Source organism: Hemitrygon akajei, chromosome 27 (genome assembly GCF_048418815.1).
Source record: "Hemitrygon akajei chromosome 27, sHemAka1.3, whole genome shotgun sequence".
NCBI lineage: Eukaryota > Metazoa > Chordata > Chondrichthyes > Myliobatiformes > Dasyatidae > Hemitrygon > Hemitrygon akajei.
This window is the reverse complement of record NC_133150.1, coordinates 6,121,973-6,145,478: the sequence shown is the minus strand read 5'-3', so window position 1 is coordinate 6,145,478 and position 23,506 is coordinate 6,121,973. Positions and strand designations below refer to the sequence as shown.

General features: G+C 43.1%; 1 protein-coding gene across 1 annotated transcript in view; it reads left to right on the top strand.

The window, feature by feature from the left end:
• Nucleotides 1-1,458: 1,458 nt before the first annotated feature.
• spdef (SAM pointed domain containing ets transcription factor) overlaps nucleotides 1,459-23,506 on the top strand; it is a 110,229-nt gene continuing 88,181 nt past the window's right edge. Inside the window, exon 1 of the mRNA XM_073030312.1 lies at nucleotides 1,459-1,551. The gene's annotated coding sequence lies outside the window, so the exon portion shown is untranslated. The remainder of the gene's footprint in view (nucleotides 1,552-23,506) is intronic.

Genomic DNA, 23,506 nt, shown 5'->3' with positions numbered 1-23,506 from the left:
GATTTCAGTAAAGCATTTGATAAGTTTCCCCATGCAAGGCTCCTTCAGAAAGTAAGGAGGCAAGATCTTGCTTTGTAGATACAGAACTGGCTTGCCACAGAAGGCAAAGAGTGGTGGTAGATGGTTCGTATTCTGCATGGAGGTCGGTGACCAGAGGTATTCCGCAGGGATCTATTCTGGGACCCCTCCTCTTTGTGATTTTTATAAATGCCCTGGATGAGGAAGTAGAAGGGTGGGTTAGTAAGTTTGTGATGATGCAAAGGTTGGAGGTGTTGTGGATAGTCTGGAGGGTTGTCAGAGGTTACAGTGGGACATTGATAGGATGCAGAACTGGGTTGAGAAGTGGCAGATGGACTTCAACCCAGTATGAGGTGGTTCGTTTTGGTAGGTCAAATTTGAGGACAGAATATAATATTAATGATAAGACTGTTGGCAGTGTGGAGGATCTGAGAGATCTTGGGATCCATGTCGATAGGACACTCAAAGCTGCTGCATAGGTTGACAATGTTGTTAAGAAGGCGTATGGTGTGTTGGCCTTCATCAACCGTGGGACTGAGTTCAAGAGCCATGAGGTAATGTTGCAGCAATATAAGACTTTGGTTAGACCCCACAGAGTACTGTGTTCAGTTCTCGTCACCTCATTACAGAAAGGATGTGGATACTATAGAGAGAGTGCAGAGGAGATTTACAAGGATGTTGCCTGGATTGGAGAGTGTACTTTATGAGAATAGGTTGAGTGAACTTGGCCTTTTCTCCTTGGAGTGACAGAGGATGAGAGGTGACATGATTGATGTATATAAGATGAAGAGGGGCATTGATCATGTGGATAGCCAGGGGCTTTCTCCCAGGGCTGAAATGGCTAACACGAGGGTGGAAATAGGTACAGAGGAGATGTCAGGGGTAAGTTTTTCACACAGAGAGTGGTGGGTGCATGGAATGCACTGCCAGCAATGGTGGTGGAAGCGGATACAATAGGGTCTTTTAAGAGCCTCTTAGATAGGTACTAGGAGCTTAGAAAAATAGAGGGCTCTGCTCTAGGGAAATTCTAGGCAGTTTCTAGACTAGGTTACCTGATCGGTACAACATTGTGGGCCGAAGGGCCTGTAATGTGTTTTAGATTTCTGTGTCTATGTTCTAGAACAATGGCAAATCTGCCAATGGGTATCTTTCCTTATCTTCACACTTAGCCTGAAATCCTCTTGGGATCTCCTCTTGTATGCTATGCCTAGGTATGTAATCATTCACTAGAACTGAGCCTAAATCCACATATTTGCTGACAACGCCCACATTTACCTTTCCAGAACGTTCACTTCCACAATGCCTTTGTTTCAGGTTGCTTGTAGAATTGTCTGTGAACTGCCATTTCCACCACAGGCTCTTGCCATTAACTCTTTCTCATCAGTGGTTAAGACAAGCAGCTCTTGTTTTTAAAGTTACGTTAATGTTCTGACCCTATATCCCAACTCTAAGTAGTTGCTCTTCTCTTTCATATGCTGAAGCTGATTTTCAACTGAAACCTTTATCCAAGCCTTATTCTCCCCCAGACATACAGTAAGTATTCATGGCTGTCCTCCATTTTTGGTGAACTTTAATCTCTCTAAAATGTGTCATATCTTGCAAAACAATGATTGTTCTCCTTGTTGATCCAGTTCCTTAAGAACCCAATTTAAAATTCATAACCGCATGTTTAATTCCCTCTGTGGCTTTTTAACTCTGATTTCCTCCTGCCCTTGGCACTTCGCCTGACTGTTTATTCCTTCAGTTGTGACACTACATTTGCTCTCTCCACCTCATCAGCTGCGGCCCTTCTCTCCATTTCCTAGGTCTTGTACTCTGGAATTCTCCACCTCCCTCCATAATCACAAGACCAACCTCATCCCAGCTCCTAAACCAAGCTGACCTAATATTTCTATATTTAGTTCAACATTTACTTTTGCAAGATTATTCTTCTGAAAAGTGCATTGGGTTAGTTTTCTATGCTGTTTAAAAATGGGTGTGGATAGCATTGATAATTAATTATTACCATGAACTACATCCTCTGCTTTAAGATGGTGCTGCAGAAGGCGAGCGACTATTTAATGGTGGTTAACAAAACAACAAATGCAGCTCTATACTTTATTAATAACACTTTTTCTGTTAAAAAAAACTGTGATAAATGATCATTGCAAACAAAGAAGAGGCGAGTGAAGGCAAAGCTAAGTTGAGGGTAGAAAGTGTGTGGGTGCAAGGCGAAGTCAGGTGAGATCGAGTCATTCTGGTGCCGAGGTCGGGATGAGGTTGAGGCACATTCAAGGCAAAGTCGAGGCAAGCAGAAGGGGGCAAGGTCAGATCGGAGGAGAAGGAGATTCAAGGCCTATCGAGAGTGAGGTTTAATCGACCTAAGTGTCAGGCCAATTTGGAAGGTCGGGTATGGGCCAAACCGAGGTGCTGGGGTTCAGGCCCAGGGTGTTTTGATGTGACAGGGCCCAGGTGTTAGAGTGAGGAATGACCCAATGTTTGGACGTTTTAAATGCTGGCCTAGATGAATTGGAAAGGCAGGGTGTCAGAACCAGAGGCATGAGTCAGGATGGTTCTGCTTGCTGCTTCATGACATTTACCCTGCTCTGCACTGAAATGAGGCCGAGGCTCTGGCCTGCTTCCGCTGCTCCGGTTTTCATATCTGCGGGATCCGCGACATTTACCCTGCTCTGCGCTGTGCTGAGGCTGTGGCCTGCTCCGGGCTCTGTGTCCAAGGATCCGCGACGTTTACTGATTTCTGCACTGCACCGAGGCAGTGGCCTGCTCCGGGCTCTGTGTCCAAAGATCCGCGACGTTTACTGATTTCTACACTGTGCTGAGGCTGTGGCCTGCTCCGGGCTCTGTGTCCAAGGATCCGCGACATTTACTGATTTCTACACTGTGCTGAGGCTGTGGCCTGCTCCGGGCTCTGTGTCCAAGGATCCGCGACGTTTACTGATTTCTACACTGTGCGGAGGCTGTGGCCTGCTCCGGGCTCTGTGTCCAAGGATCCGCGACGTTTACTGATTTCTGCGCTGTGCTGAGGCTGTGGCCTGCTCCGGGCTCTGTGTCCAAGGATCCGCGACGTTTACTGATTTCTACACTGTGCTGTGGCAGTGGCCTGCTCCGGGCTCTGTGTCCAAGGATCCGCGACGTTTACTGATTTCTACACTGTGCTGTGGCAGTGGCCTGCTCCAGGCTCCGTGTCCAAGGATCCGCGACGTTTACTGATTTCTACACTGTGCTGTGGCAGTGGCCTGCTCCGGGCTCCGTGTCCAAGGATCCGCGACGTTTACTGATTTCTACACTGTGCTGAGGCTGTGGCCTGCTCCGAGCTCTGTGTCCAAGGATCCACGACGTTTACTGATTTCTGCGCTGTGCTGAGGCTGTGGCCTGCTCCGGGCTCTGTGTCCAAGGATCCACGACGTTTACTGATTTCTACACTGTGCTGAGGCTGTGGCCTGCTCCGAGCTCTGTGTCCAAGGATCCGCGACGTTTACTGATTTCTGCGCTGTGCTGAGGCTGTGGCCTGCTCCGAGCTCTGTGTCCAAGGATCCGCGACGTTTACTGATTTCTGCACTGTGCTGAGGCTGTGACCTGCTCCAGCTGCTCCGGGCTCCATATTTGAGGACTCAGTTTCATTCTAAACACTGTTTGCTTTCTTTTATTGTTTACACATTTTTTTTTTCTCTCTGCACATTAGGTCTTCTTTAATGGGTTCTTTTGAGTTTCTCTGTTTTGTGGCTGCCTGTAAGGAGACAAATCTCAAGGTCATAAAATTTATACATACTTTGTTAATAAATGTAGTTTGAATTTTTAACCTTGAAGTTTAAAAACATACCCATCTCACTGTAACTTATTTCCTCTTCCAGAAAAAGGTTTCACTATTGCATTTGATGTTTCAGCAGTTGCTGGTGAAAGTGAATTCACTTTTTTAAGCAGATGCTTACACTGCTTGACAGCAGCACCACGTTAGCAATAACTAATGAATCAAGGAATGTGATACCGATAAAGTATCCAACTAGGGTGAAGTAAGACCATCAACCCCTTCTAAAGAGATAGTCGGTAAATGGATCTCTTGATCAATCACAAATCATTTTCACTTAAATGTGTACATTAAAAGTAAACTAGTACATTGCCAAGGCAGTTATGAAGTATAATAGTAATAGGTGATAAATGAAAGGACAAGGTAACCACTATTCACAGAACCATGTCACTATGCTTGTAACAACACATTAAGCAAATAACAGCCCAAAAGGTAAATTACTGCACCTATTTACTTTAGAGGTTTCCTCTTCATTTGTTACATTTTCAAACAAGGATGAGGTTTAAATGTGCATAATATTTTATCAATGGTGAGAACAGCTACAGCTTTTTATGATAGTTTGTGAGACAATGATTTTTGTGTACTCTGTAGCATATACATGGGAGACCCTCCAAATGATCCTCTATAATTCAGAAATGGCAACACATCCCACAACAGAGATGGCACTCTGTATAAATTAACTTTCCTAGGCTGAAGTAGCAATAAAGATTATGCACTGGAGCTGACATCCCAAGAAATATTTGTGGCTCACACTGAAAACTTTAACCCAGATACAAGATCCACCAGCACCATTTTTCATATACAAATCAAGCAAAAGATAACATTACCCAGGGTAGAGTACTTGATATTATATCTGGCTTAATGGAAACCCATTAGGAAAACGGATAGGGCACTTCCATGCACAGTTCACCTCAGGACATCTGTCAGTCAATTGCCCAACAGCATCACCTGCCAGCTCCCCTCTACCCTTGTCTATGCCATACTCATGCTTCCTGTAGACTATGAGCACACTGAGGGCTTGGTGTTCTTTATTGCCATCATTGCCTACACCCTCTAGTCCCTCCAATGACCTCCCCCACCACTCTCTCCATTCCCTCTCTCAGAGAATGAAAAAGATGCCTTATGAAGACAAAGCAATGTGCCTGCATTTGGAAAATGTGATGCAAATGTCCTCCTCAGTAACATCTGGCACCAGTGTTTAAAATGAAGGAGCTGTCCCACAGTCCAAAGGAGCAGCAGCCTCTTTTCAAGTCTTACCTGATAATGTGCCACTGACTAAATAGACCCAGCAGACTTGCTGGCACAATGGTTATGCATGTGGGAAGTACTCTTGAATTCCTCAACACTGACTCCAAACCTCAGTAAGTATCCTAGCACCAGGTCAAGTACAGACAAGGAAATGTTCTCCTGATCACCATTCTCCATCTTCAACCACTGAAGACTCAGTGTTGCTCCCTGTTGAACAAAGCTTGGACAACACACTGATTGTACTGGGGGAAGAGAATGCATTCTGCATGAGGAACTTCAACATTCATGACCAGCAGTGCCTTGGATGCACCATCACTGACTGAACTGGCTGAGTCCTGAAGGCTCGAGGGGCTTGGATCCTACTGACACAACAGATCCACAGCAGATGCCATGTCATTGGCACTTCACTCAACCATAGAACATCTGGACATCAAAGATATATACATCAGGATGCTCTATGTCAACTACAGATTGGCATTCAGTACTATCATCCCCCAAAACTCATCAATTCGCTTCAAGACCTTGGACTCAATACCTCCTTGTGTAGTTAGATCCTTAATTTCCTCATTTACAGACCCCAATCAGTTTAGATTACCAACAACATCTCCTCTGTAATCTCCATCAGCACAGGTGTGTTCAAAGTTCAAAGTAAAATTCATAATCAGAGTATATACATGTCACCACATACAACCCTGAGGTTCTTTCTCCTGCGGGCATACTCAACAAATCTATCGAATTGTAACTGTAAACAGGATCAGCAGAGTAAAAGCATAGAAAACTACAAACTGTTAAAATGCAGCTATAAATAAATAGCAATAAATAACATGAGCATGTGTGCTTAGTCCTCCTGCTCTACCTGATTTACAGTTATGACTGTACGGCTAAGCCATATGTAAGTTTAGTGATGACACCACTGTTGTTGGCAGAATCAAAGATGGTGATGAATCAGCATAGAGGAGGGAGATTGAAAATCTGGCTGAGTGGTGCCACAACAACAACCTCTCACTCAATGTCAGTGAAACCAAGGAGCTGATTATTGACTTCAGGAGGAAGAGGAAACTGGTGATCCATGAGCCAGTCCTCAGAGGATCAGAGGTGGAGAGGGTCAACATCTTTAAATTCCTCACTGTTATCATTTTGGAGGACCTGGCCTGGGCCCTGCATGTAAGTGCAATTACAAAGAAAGTACGGTCATGCCTCTACTTCCTTAGAAGTTTGCAAAGATTTGGCATGACATCTAAAACTTTAGCAAACGTCTGTAGATGTGCAGTGCAGAATATGTTGACTGGCTGCATCACAGCCTGGTATGGAAACACCAATGCACTTGAATAGAAATTACTGCGAAAGGTAGTGGATATGGCCCAGTCCATCGCGGGTAAAGCCCGCCCCAACATTGAGCCCATCACCCAGGTCATGCTCGCTTCTTGCTACTACCATCAGGAAAAAGGTACAGGAGCCTCACAATTCAAGGACTCTTCATCTCATGTTCTCGATATTTATTGTTTATTTATTTATTATTACTGTTTCCTTTTTTTCTTTTGTATTTGTGGTTTGTTGTCTTTTGCACATTGGTCTCTCCCCCCCCCCCCTCCTTTCGGTACCGTCTTGCACTGACTCTGTTGTGGCTCTTGGATTTACTGAGTATGCCAGGAAGAAAATTAATTTGAGGGTTGTATATGATGACATATATGTAACTTGATAATAAATTAACCTTGAACTTTGAAGGCCATTGATGTCAGGTCAGTTTTGCACTGGGTGTTGAGTGAGCCAATATGAGGATAAATCCACTTGACATGTCTTCACCAATTTACCTTCGGCACATACATCTGCCCACAATGGTACTGGCAACCATGGCATAGCCTTCGTGGAGATGAAGTCCGACCACCACATCAAGGACACCCACAATCATACTGTGTGCCTCTACAATTATGCCAAATGAGATAAACTCAGAACAGATCTAGCAGTTGAAAAATCGGCATCCAGGATGTGCTATGGACCAGCAGCAGCAGCAGAAGTGCCCATTTGGTCTATAACTCTCGACCCAGGTATATCTTTCCTTCTTTCATTAGCATCAAGCCGGGAATTCAGAGAGGAGTGCAGATGGGCACACCGATAAATGAGATGCCAGTCTGGAGAAGCTGCAGCACAGGGATCATGTGTGGGCTAAACAGCAGAACCATCTAATTGCGAGTCTTGCAACCTATGATCAAAGCTATGCAGTAAATGAGAGGAGGGGGTTCCAAGATTATCCCATCCTTAGTGATGGCGGGGTCCAGCATTTGTCTACTAATGTCAAAGCTGAAGCATTATGGCAATGTTGAGTCAGAAGTGTGGGTGAATTTTCCATTCCAGCTTCTTTCTGCTGTGTCAGTGGGGAAGCACTTTTGCACCAATTACTATGATTCTATTAGTTTTTAATTATTTATGGAAAAATAGTACTATTCTACATTTCAGAGGACCTGTTCTGGGTCCAGCATGTAACTACAATTATGAAGAAAGCACGACAGTTCCTCTACTTCCTTCAGAGTTTGCAAAGATTAAGCATGACATCGAATACTTTGACAAACTTCTGTAGATGTGTAATGGAGGGTATATTGACCGGCTGGCATTACAGCCTGGTATAGAAACACCAATGCCCTTGAATTGAAAATCCTACAAAAAGAAAGAGAAAATCTGCAGATGCAGGACATCCAAGCAACACACACAAAATGCTGGATAGACTCAGCAGGCCAGGCAGCTTCTATGGAAAAACATACAGGACTACCGAAGGGTCATGGCCTGAAACCGATAGCTGTACTTTTGATCCTACGAAAAGTCATGGATACAGCCCAGTCCATCACGGGTAAAGCACTTGCCACCATTGAACACATCTACATGAAATGTTGTTGCAGGAAAACATCCATCATCAGGGATTCCCACCACCCAGGTCATGCTCTCTTCTCACTGCTGCCATCAGGAAGAATATTCACAAGTCTCAGGTCTCACACCCATAGGTTCAGAATCAGTTATTACCCTTCAACCGCCAGGCTCTTGAACCAAAGGGAATAACTTCACTCAACTTCACTTTCCCCATCATTGAAAAGTTTCCACAACCAGTGGACTCACTTTCATGAACTCTTCATCTCATGTTCTCGATATCTATTGCTTATTTATTTATTATTTATTATTATTTCTCCTTTCTGTTTGTATTTGCACAGTTTGTTGTCTTTTGCATGCTGGTTGAACAGTCAAGTTGGTGTGGTCTTTTGTAGATTCTACAATGGATTTATTGAGTATGCCCACAAGAAAATGATTGTTCAGGGGTTGTATACGGTGAAGTATATGTCTTTGATAGTAAATTTACTTTGAACTTTGAAGTTAAGATCCCTGAACTAGGGCAAGACTAACTTTGATTGCATTAAATAAGAACTTGTAAAGGTTGATTGAAAGAGACTGGTAGTAGGTAAAGGAATGCCCAGCATAGAAGAAGAAGCTTTTAAAAATGAGATTAGGAGAATCCTGGACCAGCTGTCAGAGTGAAGAACTCATCTGGCAGACTAGGGGACCTGGTTGATGAGAAATATAGAGGCTTTGATATGTTAAAGGACCTTGGGTTCCTTAACAATTACAAACAAGAGAGAATTTTCAGATGCTGGGAATCCAAGCAACACACTCAAAATGCTGGAGGATCTCAGCAGGCCAGGCAGCATCTATGGAAAAGGGTACAGTTGATGTTTCTGGCTGAGACTCTTCGTGAAGACCGCTTCTCCTACCCCTACACTTCTCCCTCACTACCATTCAGGGTCCTAAGTGTCTTTCCAGGTGAGGCGACACTTCACTTGTGAGCCTGGTGGGGTCTGGTGCTCCCGGTGTGGCTTCCAGTGAGACCCAACGTAGATTGTGAGACCATTGTGCCAAGCATCTACACTCTGTCTGCCAGAAAAGGCAAGATCTCTCAGTGGCCACCCATTTTAATTCCTCTTCCCATTCCCATTCCGATATATCAGTCCATGGCCTCCTCTGCTGTCGTGATGAGGCCACACTCAGGTTAGAGGAGCAACACTTTATATCCCATCTGGGTAGCCTCCAACCTGATGGCATGAACATTGATTTCTCAAACTTCCAATAATACCCACCCCCGACATAACCATTCCCCATCCCCTTTCCCCTCTCTCACCTAATCTCCTTGCCCCACTATCTCCTCCCTGTGGTGCTCCTTCCCCTTTTCATTCTCCCATGGCCTTCTGTCCTCTCCTCTCAGACTCCCCTTTTCTATCCCTTTAGCTCTTTCACCAGTTTCCCAGCTCTTTACATCACCCCCCTCGCCTCCTAGTTTCATCTAGTATTTCTTCCTCCCTCCCCCCCACACCTTCTAACTCCTCATCTCTCCTTTCTCCAGACCTGCTGAAGGGTCTCGTCCTGAAATATCGACTACTCTTCTCCATAGATACTGCTTGGCCCGCTGAGTTCCTCCAGCACTCTGTGTGCTTTGACTGGATAATTTTGTTTGTCATATTATGATAATATGATAGAGCCACTGGGGATGGGGCAGAATGACAAGTTTGCATCTATCAGGAAAGTGCTAATGGGCTGGAACTTTTATATCTTAACAACATAAGTCTATCAGATATCTTAATAAAGGCTCTTAAAATCTGAGTATACAGAGAAGTAGTTATAAGATAGTTCAGAGGAAATCATTTCACCCAAAAATAGGAAAATGTGGAGATTGCTAAAACAGAGAACAGTTGAAAGAAACAGGGTAGATGCATTTAAGGGGAGTTGGCTGCCTTATGAAGGATCTTGATAATTAGGAACCACGAGAAGAGGTCCAAATGCACTGTAAAGCAGGAATGGTATTGATCAGTGCCACTGTCCATTCTCTGTGCTATACGTTCTATGTTATGCTATACTGACATAATGTATCCCCTTCTGAAATATTCCAAGTACTTCACAAATTGTGCATTTCTTTGCAATCTAGTGATGGTTTTTATCTGGCTGAGCAAGCTAGTCATTCTGTACCCAGAAAGAAAATTTGATTTATTTGTGCAGCTACACCTGGTCATGGGGAAAATTGAGCCTATTCTTTCTTTCCAAAAACTTCACTGCCTTGTTGAAATTTACGTGCCTGTTTAAATTTATTCAGGAACACTGTGCACTTCAAACAATCATTAAGCATGTGAGTTATTATTTCTGGACTTTCTTTTAATCCAGCCACAGCAACATAACACTGATGTGGCCAACAATGACACCTGTGACATAAACTAGAATGTGAATCAAAACCTGCTGGATACATTATATATAAATCATTCACTAGCTAGCCTCTTCAGAGTCCCTCAGAATACTCGAGTACCCAACAGAAAGAAGCAGTTTTGCAATTAAACACCTTAGGTTTGTGGAAACTCAAGCTTTATCTTTCTTGGAGCTGTCTTTTATCACTGGTGTCCTGTTGTATTTTTGTTATCACTCAGTTGTCTTATTGCTCTCATAACGGGAGTAGTTGCCAGCTGAGACTCAGTTGGTAAGACACTGCTTTAGAAGATTCAGCATTTCATGTCCAGACTGAAGATCTGAACACAAAATTCCAGGCTGACTCTTCATTCCAGGCTTCTCTGCCTCATGGATGCTTGTAAAAAATCCCGAGTGCAAAATTGAGATCCATAATCCATGTTTTATCAGCATACGAGGGGTGATTAATAAGTCTATGGCCTAAGGTAGAAGGAGTCAATTCTAGAAAACCTAGCACATTTATTTTTCAACATAGTACCCTCCTACATGTACACACTTAGTCCAGCGATCGTGGAGCATACGGATCCCTTCTTTGTAGAAGTGGTCCACAGCAGGGGTGATTGATAGGTTCATGGCCAAAGGTAGAAGGAGATGAGTTATACAGCTGTCGTTACATGCACGTGCAGTTCAAGTCATTGAGTGAAAATGCAGAAAGTTTGAAGTTAATAACTCATCGCCTACTTTAGGCCACGAACTTATCAATTGCCCCATACTGTGGACCACTTCTGGAGGTCCAAGATGCCGACTTCTACAAAGAAGGGATCTGTATGCTCCATGTCCACTGGACTAAGTGTGTAAATGAAGGAAAAAATAAATGTGCTAGGTTTTCTAAAATTGACTCCCTCTACCTCAGGCCACGAACTTATCAATCACCCCTCGTAGTTTAGAGTTTTGAAAATATTGCTAATGAGGAAGCACACATTCATAAGCTAACACCTGTTAAGCATAGGTAGATCATGGAAACAATTGATGCCAACACTGCAGACCTTAACACACTAGCCAATATTCTCCCTTAATCCTACACAGTTACAGCAAGAAGAACTCTACTTCAGCGCAAGACAAATGAATCTTGGAGCAGACCGGTGCAGCTAATGAAGCTGCTGTCTCATAACTTGGTTCAGTCCCAACCTCTGGTGCTGCCTGTATGGAGTTTGCTTCCTAGCAAGTCATTACATCTAGAAACTGGGAAGGCATTGCACTCAATAAATACACCAGGAGGATATCTGTTCAGGAGGGGCTGTGCTACATGGGAAAGGCCTCCAACGTGCCACAGAGAGCAAGTGGCAGCCGAAAAAGGAGAGACTGAACAACCAAAAGACCCAGCCATCACTTACTCTTGCCCATAGTTCACCAGAATATGTGGATGCTGGATCCACATGAGGCCCTCTTAGGTTGACATTGTACTACTCCAATTCTACCACAGTAGAAAGCGCTTAGACAGGCTAGGCGAGTGTCCTAGTTGTTAAAAACTGTTTTGGTTATTGGTCCGTCCCTGCACTTGCCTATGGCTGTTCAGTCTCTCCTTTTGCAGCTGCCACTTGCTCTCTGTGGCACAGTAGCAGAGCTCCCTCTTCAACAGATTTCCTCTAGGTGCTGGAGGAACTCAGCAGGTCAGGCAGCATCCATGGAAAAGAGTCAACAGTCGATGTTTCAGACCAAGACCCTCCTTTAGGACCCTTCTTTGGATTTTCAGCATCCGCAATTTTTCTGCTGTTTATGATTTATCTCCAGGTGTGTTGTTTGAGTGCAATGTCTTCCCAGTTTTTAGATGTAATGTTGAATTTCTTCAGGCTGATTTTCATGTTATCTTTGAAGCATTTCCTTTGCCCAGCAGAGTCTCGCTGACCTTCCTCCAACTGGGAGTAAAGGATCTGTTGGGGGAAATGTGAGTTAGGCATCCTGATGATGTGACCTATCCATCGGAGTCGGTGTTGCGTTAACGTGGTGGAGATGCAGTTCCCGTTGGCCTCCTTCACTATACTGGTGTTAGAGTGTTGTCCTTCTAGTCGATCCTCAAATTCTTTCCTAAAGTTCATTATTGCAGGGCTTTCAGGTGCCTACTGTAGCTGGTCCATAATTCAGCTCCATACATTAATGTAGGAAGGATGATTTCTCTATAAACCAAAGGTTTGGTTTGGACTAGTAGGTCACAGTCCTTTGAATTTCTTTTCCTTAATCATGCATAGACTCCGTTAGCGCTGACCAGCACTGGTTAGGGTACATCTACTCTTCACTCAAGGAGTCGTTCTGCAGAACTGCATTAAACAGGGACAAAGAAATGGCGAACAAACTGAATAAGTATCTTGCACTGGTCTTTGTAGTAGAAGAGCACTAGCAGCATGCCAGAAATTCCAGAGTGTCAAGAGGACCAGAATTTAAAAGCAAGGGTGTTATGTTGATGCTTTACAAAGCACAGGTGAGGCCTCACTTGGAGTATTATGAGCAGTTTTTGGCCTTGTATCTTAGAAAGGATGTGCTGACACTGGAGATGATTTAAAGGAGATTCACAGAAATGATTACAGGATTGAATGACATCTCATATGATGAGCATTTGATATCTCTGGGCCTGTATTCACTGAAATTCAGAAGAATGAGGAGCGACCTCATTGAAACATATGGAATCGTGAAAGGCCTTGATAGAGTGGAAGTGGAGAGGATGCTTCCTATGGTTGGAGAGCCTAGGACCAGAGGACAGCCTCAGAATAGAAGGGTGCCCTTTTAGAATGGAGATGAGTAAGAATCTCCTTAGTCAGAGAATAGTGAATCTGTGTAATTCATTGCCACAAGGCAGCTGTGTAGGCCAAGTCTGTGGGTATATTTAAGGCAAAAGGTTGGTAGATTCTTGATTGGCCAGGGATATGAGAAGAAGGCAGGAGACTGGGGATGAGAGTAAAAATGAATCAGCCATGTTGAAATGGGTGGAGCAGGCTTAATGGGCCAAGTGGCCTAATTCTGCTCCTATTTCTTATGGTCTTCTGGTTTAAATACTGATCGATTAGTGTATAATTTCTATCCTATGTTGAGCACCTCTTGGGAGCTTCTGACAGTGCATTACTTAACATCCCGTGCCCTTATGGGAGGGATTGCAGTACTTGTATCTGTAATGGCAAAGAATGGAAGTTAACATTCCACTTTTCTCACCTAAAACACAGCCCTCGAGATCAACAAAGGGCACTTCAGTGAAGGTTAATGAATATTGTTAATCATTAGTTCCTGAATTTCTGGTGTTTGTCTAAGAGCTGGGAAATTGTCAAGGATAGATTGAAGTCATAACTAATGTTACTCCAATGAGTCATATATTTTAAAATCCAATTTCTGTTCCTCACTGGAAAGAAATCCAGCTCCATTGGGAATTAGCATGTGCAGAAGTTCGCTGATGACACGGCCATAGTGGGGTGTGTCAGGAATGGACAGGAGGAGGAGTATAGGAAACTGATACAGGACTTTGTGATATGGTGCAACTCAAACTACCTGCGTCTCAATATCACCAAGACCAAGGAGATGGTGGTGGACTTTAGGAGATCTAGGCCTCATATGGAGCCAGTGATCATTAATGGAGAATGTGTGGAGCAGGTTAAGACCTACAATTATCTGGGAGTACAGTTAGACGAGAAGCTAGACTGGACTGCCAACACAGATGCCTTGTGCAGGAAGGCACAGAGTCGACTGTACTTCCTAAGAAGGTTGGCGTCATTCAATGTCTGTAGTGAGATGCTGAAGCTGTTCTATAGGTCAGTTGTGGAGTGCGCCCTCTTCTTTGTGGTGGCGTGTTGGGGAGGAAGCATTAAGAAGAGGGACGCCTCACGTCTTAATAAGCTGGTAAGGAAGGCGGGCTCTGTCGTGGGCAAAGTACTGGAGAGTTTAACATCGGTAGCTGAGCGAAGGGCGCTGAGTAGGCTACGGTCAATTATGGATAACTCTGAACATCCTCTACATAGCACCATCCAGAGACGGAGAAGCAGTTTCAGCGACAGGTTACTATCGATGCAATGCTCCTCAGACAGGATGAAGAGGTCAATACTCCCCAATGCCATTAGGCTTTATAATTCTACCGCCAGGACTTAAGAACTTTTTAAAAGCTATTATTAATGCTTTTTGAGATAGTGATTTAGATGCATATCATATTTTTTACTGAGTTAAGTATTGTATGTAATTAGTTTTGCTACAACAAGTGTATGGGACATTGGAAAAAAGTTGAATTTCTCCATGGGGATGAATAAAGTATCTATCTATCTATCTATCATCTATCTATCTAGAAAGTCAGGGGAGCATGGAACTGGTGATATATACAGCACTGCAAAATAAAATATTTTGTTACCAGGTGATATAATTTGCAAAATAAAACATCTATCAACAGGCATTCATAATGAATAGATACTTGAGCAGCACATTCCCACATCTGTTTATGTAAAATAGATAATTTAGAGTCAGTGACTGACGTTTCATGGATAAATACATTAAGCATTTTGCCCCAAGCGAGATTCCATTAGCACTAGTTTGTGGAATAACTGGTTAATCTACTTTGGACTCATTTGAGGGAAGAAGTGTTACCCAGGATGCTGAGATCTCTCATAAACTCTGATTTAGAATCAGAATCGGATTTATAATCTCTGATATCTGCCACAAAATTTGATGTTTTACAGCAAGACATAAAAATTACTATAAATTAAAATTATAAATACAGTAGTGATGAAGAGGAAGAGTGACATACTCCAGATGGACTGTTTGGAAATCTGATGGTGGAGTGGAACAAGCAGTTCCTAAGATAGAATCACAGTCTGTTGAATTCATTATTGACGGATAGTGCAGAGCACACCAGACACCAGCATGCAGGATACTCCACTGAACTTTATCAATAACCCTGCTTGTACAGTTTGTGAACTTCTCCCTTGTGGGGGTGGCTAACTGTGTGGCATAGAAATAACAATTTTAACTATCACTTTATCTCTCTTCTTGAACAAAACAGGTATGTACTTCTTGTCCACAGAACTGTATAGAAATTATAATCACTGAAATTGAACGATACAGTTTACTTTACCCATAGCATATAATTATAGCCCTTAAAAAAGAATTGCCAACATCTATGGAAAAAAGTTAAGTTACATTTTGGGCCATCCACTTTTTTTTACAAAGATGCTGCCTGACCTGCTGAGTTCCTCCAGCATTTTGTGTGTCTTGCTTGGATTTCCACCATCTGTGGATTTTATCTTGTTTCTCACTTAGTGAAATGTTTTCAGCATTAGAACTCTTTTTTAAAAAAAAAACACGAAATTTAATGGAGGTTAGTGTAGATTATCTGAACATTCCAGCAAAGTGAAGGGGTTAATTCTATCTCTTTAGTCCCCGGCATTCTTCTTCTCCAGATAGCCACAAAACAAAGAAAAATCATGGAAGTCAGTTCAGAGGGAAACAGCAAAGCCCGCCCCCCCCCCCCACAGGAAAAGGAATGGTAAATGATCATTAACTCCCAAATCCCACTCGTCCCACATAAAACACTAGAACATCGGCCCCCAAATACCTCCCTCTCCACACAAAAAACTAACAAAAATGCAACAAGGACATTGACCCACCGTATTCTGTGATGCAGGAAAACTTTCACATACCTGCTATCTTCCATGAGGGCAGAGTCAGAATCCATCCACTCACTTTTGCCCAGCATCCTTGACAGAGTATCTGGTGTTGTGAAAGATTTCCAGGGAATATGTTGAATGTCATAGCAGTATTGCATAAGCCTGATTCTGAATTTTTGCGGATGTGGAGGTAAGTCATCCAAGTGTTTCGAGTTGGGGAGGCTGACAAGTAGCTTGTGGTCTGTTTCAAGTAGGAACTAGTGCCTGTCAGGTAGCAGCTGCTCACGAGAGCCATTGACTCCTTTTCAATTTAGGTGTAATGTTGTTCAGTAAGAATCAATGCTTTTGATGCGTATGCTACCAGTTTCCATACACCACTGCAGTACTGCATGAGCACTCCCCCTCTCAGAGGAAGAGGTGTCTGCTGAGACCTTGGTAGCTTTGTTCGGATCAAAGAACACCAGTGTCGGTGGAGAGATAAGCTCTGCTTTAGGTGATGACAATGACATCTCCTGTGCCAAGGGAACTGTGGATCTCGGAAACATTCATAGGTTGTTCCATATTCCAAGCTCCTGCCAGTTTGTTTGAACTTGGTTACATTCCCTCTGAGGCCAGTTGGTGGCCCAATAACTTCATCTCCAACTTTGCAAATTTGCATTTCTTTTTGTTTTTCCGCTCTTTTGGCACGTTCTTCACTATTCAACAGTTACATAGTTTCCGTGCGACAAACTACTCTTTCCAGTCCCTCCAAAATCTGGTTCATCTTCATCTGAAAGAGTCCAGGGGCTGATGAGATGCCGAAAGGGAGTCTTTTGAAGGCATGATGTTCATATAGTGTGATAAAGGTTGTGAGCTTCTGTGACTCAGGAGATAAACTGATGTCAGAACCCAGAGTTTTCATCTAGTCTGGTGAAAAACTTTGCTCCACTCAGCATACCCAAAGTGTGCTCAACAGAGGGCAAAATAAACTTCTCTGCCTCTCTGCATTATTCAATTTTGTTAGATCAACACAGATCCTCACTGTACCATCTGGCATGGAACAGGAACAATGTCCACACATCAGTCAGTAGATCCATTCACTCTAGTTATGGTGTTCATTCTCTCAAGTTCAACTTTGATTTTGTTGGATAAGGTACTCTTCTTTCAGTATCCCCAGGCCTGTGAACAATTCTGGGTACTTCTGCCACTAGACATTGTTTGGCGAATCTATCCTTACAATGAGGTGCAGCTTCTCGATGGCATGTTGTCCTAATCATGGTGAGAAGAGATTCTGTACAATATAGTCATCCTCTTTTAACTGGTTCTCATTTGTACAGATGGAAATAGTAAACATACCTTTCACATTGAGCTTATGTATCACTGGCCCCACAAGCACTTACTTTGTTGGGTTTAGCGTATAGCTGTTTTCTTCACCAGTTTTGTGAACAGACATTTGGATATGGCTGTGACATTTGCCCTGGTGTCTAGTTTGAAAGTCACTGCTTCATTTTGCAACTGAACCATAGTATACCAGCCTTGTCTATTTGAATCTATAGCCTAAGGAAAGCTCTCTCTTCGTCTGAATCATGGTCTCTTGGACTGCCCCCCCCCCCCCCCCAAAGAACTACTTTTGAATGACACCATCTTTGGCAACGCTAATGCACTGGTGGCATTTCAATTCTTTTGCTGAACAAAGCTCTTTGACATGGACTGGATACGCCATATTTCCTGCAGTTGGACATTTTATCTGCTCTTTGTTTCGCTTGTCTGTTCTGTTTGAGCTGAGCTCTACTGTCACCTCTTTCTGTAGCCTTTCTGACTGCACCTTGTTTGTACCCTTCCTTTGTACAGTTTCCAGCTTTACCTCGTGCCTGAGTTCTGTGTTGTTGATGAACATTCTCACTCTGCCTGACCATAGTAATAGCTTTCTCTAGTGTGAGATTTGCCTGCATCTGAAGTCTCTCTGACAATTTGGTATCTAATTGCTTGACAACAGTCCTGTCTCTAATGAACTCATCTCTCAGATGCTGGAGCTCATCGCCCGTATGCACAGTTGTCTGACAAGACATACAACGCTGTGATGAAGTCATTTACACTTCCACGTCACTCCTGTTTTCTGGAGTTGAACTTTGCCCTCTCATCTATCATGTTTCATATTCCTGTGAAATTTTTTTAGAATTTGTCCAAAAGTTTTGTACACCTTTTTCCTGAGCACCTGTCAGCCCTAATCCACCCATGATGTCATCTGCTTTGTTACCCATGGGGTATATCAGTGGGATTACTTGATGCTCTTCTGAAGCCTGAGTGAGATTGCTTGCAACCCTAAATCCCTCAAAGCATCAGTGCCATTTCTGAAAGTCCCCTGGTTTCAAATGTCTCAAATGTCTCAGGGGGCTTTATTAGATTAGTAGAATTAGATATTTTAGGTATTTGCTTGATTTCCTTTTGTTTGTTTATTTGTTTGTTTATTTATTTATTCATTATTTTAATTATCTGGACTACAGAAGTCTTCTTTTCTCTCCCTGACAGTTTGACTGACTTCTCTGACTTCTGTGCTGTATCTGTGTCTCTGTGCACTTCCCCAGGTTAGTGACCCAAAGATCTAAACCTTCCCTCCCATATAACCCTTCATTTTTCTTTCATCCATGTACATATCTCCTCTGCACCCATCTTACAACTTCCACATCCTTTTCATAATGTGGTAACTAAAGCTGTCCACATTACTCCGAGTGTTATCTAACCAGAGCTTTATAGATCTGAACCATTACCTCATGGATCTTGGACTCACTCCCCGATTTATAAAAGCCAACACACCAAATGCATTTTTAATTAATTTGCTTGGCAGCTTTGAGGGATGTGGTCCCCAAGATCATCTAATCTCTGAATGCTCCCAAGGTAACCCAATGAATATTTTGCTTCAGTATTCACAAGTGAAAAGGATCTTGATCAGGAGGAGTTCAAAGTTGAGCGGGCCTGTGTGCTGGAAAATGTGAAGATTAAGGAAGAAGTGCTGGATCTTCTTAAAAACATTAAGATTGATAAATTCCCAGGGCCGGATATGATACACCCCAGGCTGTTGTGGGAATTGAGAGAAGAGATTGCAGGAGCATTAGCTATGATCTTTGAATCCTCTTTGGCTACAGGGGAAGTGCCGGAGGACCGGAGAATGGCAAATGTAGTTCCCTTGTTTAAAAAAGGTAATAGGGAGAAACCTGGGAACTGTAGACCGATGACCCTTACGTCAGAGGTCTGCAAACTACTGGAAAGGATTCTTAAGGATAGGATCTACGAGCATTTGGAGAAGTACAGTCTACTCATGGATAGTCAACATGGCTTTGTGAAGGGAAGATTGTGCCTCACGAGCCTGATTGAGTTTTTTGAAGAGGTAACAAAAGAAATTGATGAGGGTAGGGCAGTGGATGTGGTCTACATGGACTTTAGCAAAGCATTTGACAAGGTCCCTCACGAGAGACTCATCCAGAAAGTCATGAGGCATGGGATAAGTGGAACCTTGGCTGTTTGGATAAAAAAATTGGCTTAAAGGAAGAAAGCAGAGGGTAGTTGTGGAAGGAAAGTATTCTGCCTGGAGGTTGGTGACTAGTGGAGTGCCGCAAGGATCTGTCCTGGGACTCCTGCTATTTGTGATTTTTATAAATGACCTGGATGTAGAGGCGGGAGGATGGGTGAGTAAGTTTGTGGATAACACGAAGAGTGGAGGAGTTGTGGATGGAGCTGTAGGTTGTCGAAGGTTACAAGAGGATATAGACAGGCTGCAGAGTTGGGCAGAAAAATGGCAGATGGAGTTCAATCCGGACAAGTGTGAGGTGATGCATTTTGGAAGGACTAACCAGAAGACTGAGTACAGGATTAATGGTTAGTTACTTAAGAGTGTGGATGAACAAAGAGACCTTGGGGTTCAAATCCATACATCCCTCAAGGTCACTGCACAGGTTGATAGGGTAGTTAAGAAGGCCTATGGGATGCTAGGCTTCATTAACAGGGGGATTGAGTTCAAGAGTAGAGAGGTCATGTTGCAACTCTACAAATCTCTGGTGAGACCGCACTTAGAATATTGTGTTCAGTTCTGGTCACCTCATTATAGGAAGGATGTGGAAGCTATGGAGAGGGTGCAGAGGAGATTTACCAGGATGTTGCCTGGATTGGAGAACAAGTCATATGAAACAAGGTTAGCAGAGCTGGGACTTTTCTCTTTGGAGCATAGAAGGATGAGAGGGGACTTGATAGAGGTCTACAAGATTATGAGAGGCATAGATAGGGTGGATAGCCAGTTCCTGTTTCCCAGGACATGAATAGCAAACACCAGAGGGCATATGTACAAAGTTAAGGGAGGGAAATTTAGGGGAGATATCAGGGAAAAGTTTTTTACACAAAAGGTTGTGAGTGCCTGGAATGACTTGCCAGGGATGGTGGTGGAGGCTAAAACATTAGGGGTATTTAAGAGCCTCTTGGACAGGCACATGGATGAAAGAAAAACAGAAGGTTATGGGGTAGTGTGGGTTTAGTACTTTTTTTTAAAGGATTATATGGGTCAGCACAACATGGAGGGCTGAAGGGCCTGTACTGTGCTGTAGTGAAAAAAAAAAGGTGGTGATCAGCAATCATTAGTTAATTTTCCCTGCCTAAGATCAGTTGTCCAAAGAAACAGAACATCTTTGAAGTCATGGAGTACTGAGGTTATCATAAGATAAGATGTACAGATAGGGGCCTCAAATGGATTCAGTCCCTGACCCAAAGTTATTGACTTGACCCAGCAAGATAATCGCTGCTTTTACTGATTGGAACACACCCAAACATTATCAATCAGAATTTCTAATTGTAAAGCAGGAAAATCTTTTGCTGGAAATATCTATTACAAGTTAGGGTTGTTCTGATGTTTTGAGGGGTTAATAAGTAACCTCTGGGACACAACATTAGAAAGTCCTTTATAGCCATAATTGTCAGCGGAAGCACTGGGTGCACTGCACCGAGGTCACCTGTGTTCAACTCTCAGGAGTGACCATGTGCTTTTCTTTCTCGCCATTTTAATTCACCATCCCATTCTCACTCGGATCATTCTGTCCATAGTCTCCTGCGTTGCCTCAAAACAAGCCTGTCTGGGAACATTGCAGCATTCCCGGCTCAATGCTGAATGTTAGGTAGAGACATTCCCTTCCTGAAAAGGGGGACCACATTTGCCATCTTCCAGTCATCTCACTAGTGTCCAGCAAATATTTAGAAATCGCAAGTTGATACTGGAAGTTAAATAAATATATGGCATACTTTATTTATGTATCCTTTATTTATCAAGGTACTGAGTTCAAGAGCTAGAAAGTTATGACGCAGCTTTATAAAAGTCTGGTTAGGCTGCATTCGAAATCTTCTGGTCACCCCATCACGGGGGGGTGGGGGGGTGTGAAGGGTTTGGAGTGGGTGCAGAAGAGGCTTACCAGCTTGCTGTCTGGATTGGAGGACTTGTGCCATGAGGAAAATTTGGAGAAACTAGGGATGCTTTCTCTGGAAGCCAAAGGGAGGCCTGATAGAGGTTTATAAATTTATGAAGGAAATAGATAGAGTAGACAGCTGCTACCTTTTCCCAGGTTCAAAATGTTTAATACCAGAGGGCATGCATTTAAGGTGAGAGGGGGTAGATTCAGAGAAGATGTGGAGGGCAAATACTTTACTCAGGAAGTGGTGGGTGCCTTGAATGCGCTTCTATGGTGGCGGATATAAGACCATAACACATTGGAGCACAATTAGGCCATTGATCATGGCTGATCCATTTCCCTCTCAACTCTATTCTCCTGCCTTCTTCATGGAACATTTCACACTCTGATTTATTGGGAACATATCAATCTCTGCCTTAAATACACACATTAACCTGGTCTCTACAGCCAGGACCACTTTTCAGTCCTGCAGAACCATGCCAGAATCTAGTGATTCTTGAAAAATCATGACTTAATCCTCCACAATCACCTTCAAATAACATCTGGAAACAATCGTGTTCTGGTTACCACCTCCTCAGAGAGCTTAAACCACAAAATCTTAATCCTTCTTCATTGCACACGACCAAATCTGAAGTGGCCTGTTTACTGGTAGGTTCCGCAGTTTGTGTCACAAACCACAAATTCTTCTTTTATCAGTTTGGTTCATCCATTCAAAGTGTAGATTAAAATTTCCCATGACAATGGCAATGGCCTTCAAATATAATCTAGATTTTCCTGATTTATGCTCCAACTGGTCTAAAAGTAATGTGTGGGGGCCTATGGACTTCTACCACTGGTGCCTTCTTTCCCTTGCTTCAGATCAAACAAATTCAAAAATGCTATACACTGCCTCTAGATCACAAACTTGAATCCACTTCTTTGTAATAGCCTTGAGCTCATACTCATTTGTTTCTATCTGTGCTGTCAACTTATCTATCTTCTTACAAATGGCATGTGCATGCAAATAAGGACCATTAAACTATTGAACAGTTTAGGAAACCAAAGAGAGATAGGTCAGAGTGGGAATGGGGCCTGCTGGAGAGGTTTCTATAGCTACACCTTTGATCTGCAGAAAGTGTGTTACATTGAAGTTGAAGGACGGTTGTTGTTTCAGTTCCTCTGAGGTTCCATCCTCTGTGTGTCAGCACAGTGATAACTGTATTGGTGCTGCTTCATAAAGAACACAAACATTTCATTGCATTTGCTGCTAATTTTTACTCTGCTCTCACTTTCACATGGTCCATCTCCAACTCTTCAACTTCTGAGCAACACATACAAAATGCTGGAGGAATTCAGCAGGCCAGGCAGCATTTATAGAAAAAAGTACAGTCGACATTTCAGGCTGAAACCCTTCAATTTCTGTCTCATTTGAATGATAGATTAGTGACAAACATCCATTACGAGCTCATGGGCTCCACAGATATTGCAAGTCTTTTTCCTCCCACCCATGTTCCATTCCATTCTTGTGTTCATCCTCCATTTATCAGACTTTCTCCACTAAAAAGACAGCAGTTGCACTGAGGAAAAATTAACCCCTCAATTTTCCACTGATGGACATAATACCAAGTTCATGGTTCAACCTCTGCAGGAGATTGGGCAGAACTTGAAGTTATTGCTGGATTTGTCTCCTGCCATATTCACAGATATCGAAGGATTACTCCATTTTATCCTGTCTGGCCTGGACCTCTCGCCTTAGATTGTTATTCTGGCCCTCCCTCTATTCACTTCTCCTATTTCTCCTCAGGAAACTACTTAGTGACACTTATGCTGTCAATGTCTGCTGCAACTCTTTATAAGACATTTCAGAGTAAACTTTGTCCATGTGCATTGTTGCAAAGAGGCATTTTCCTGCAGTGATTGGCCACGTGGTCTGGTATCCCTGCCTGAAGTTCCTTTCTCCTTTGTCTGCCCATAGTTCTCAGGACATGAGGTGTTGCTTTCCAAATGCGAATGAACAGGCTGCTGGTCTACACTGGCTGAAGGCTGTTGATGAAGTTTCTACAGCTGTCATTCAGCTCTGGGCTGTTTTTCCCCTTTGCCATAGCATCCTAGTTCTGGGCAAACATAGTGACTTCTCCTACCCCAACCCCTTGCATAACACGAGTTACATCTGACTCGATTCTTAGCCAAACTCAAGA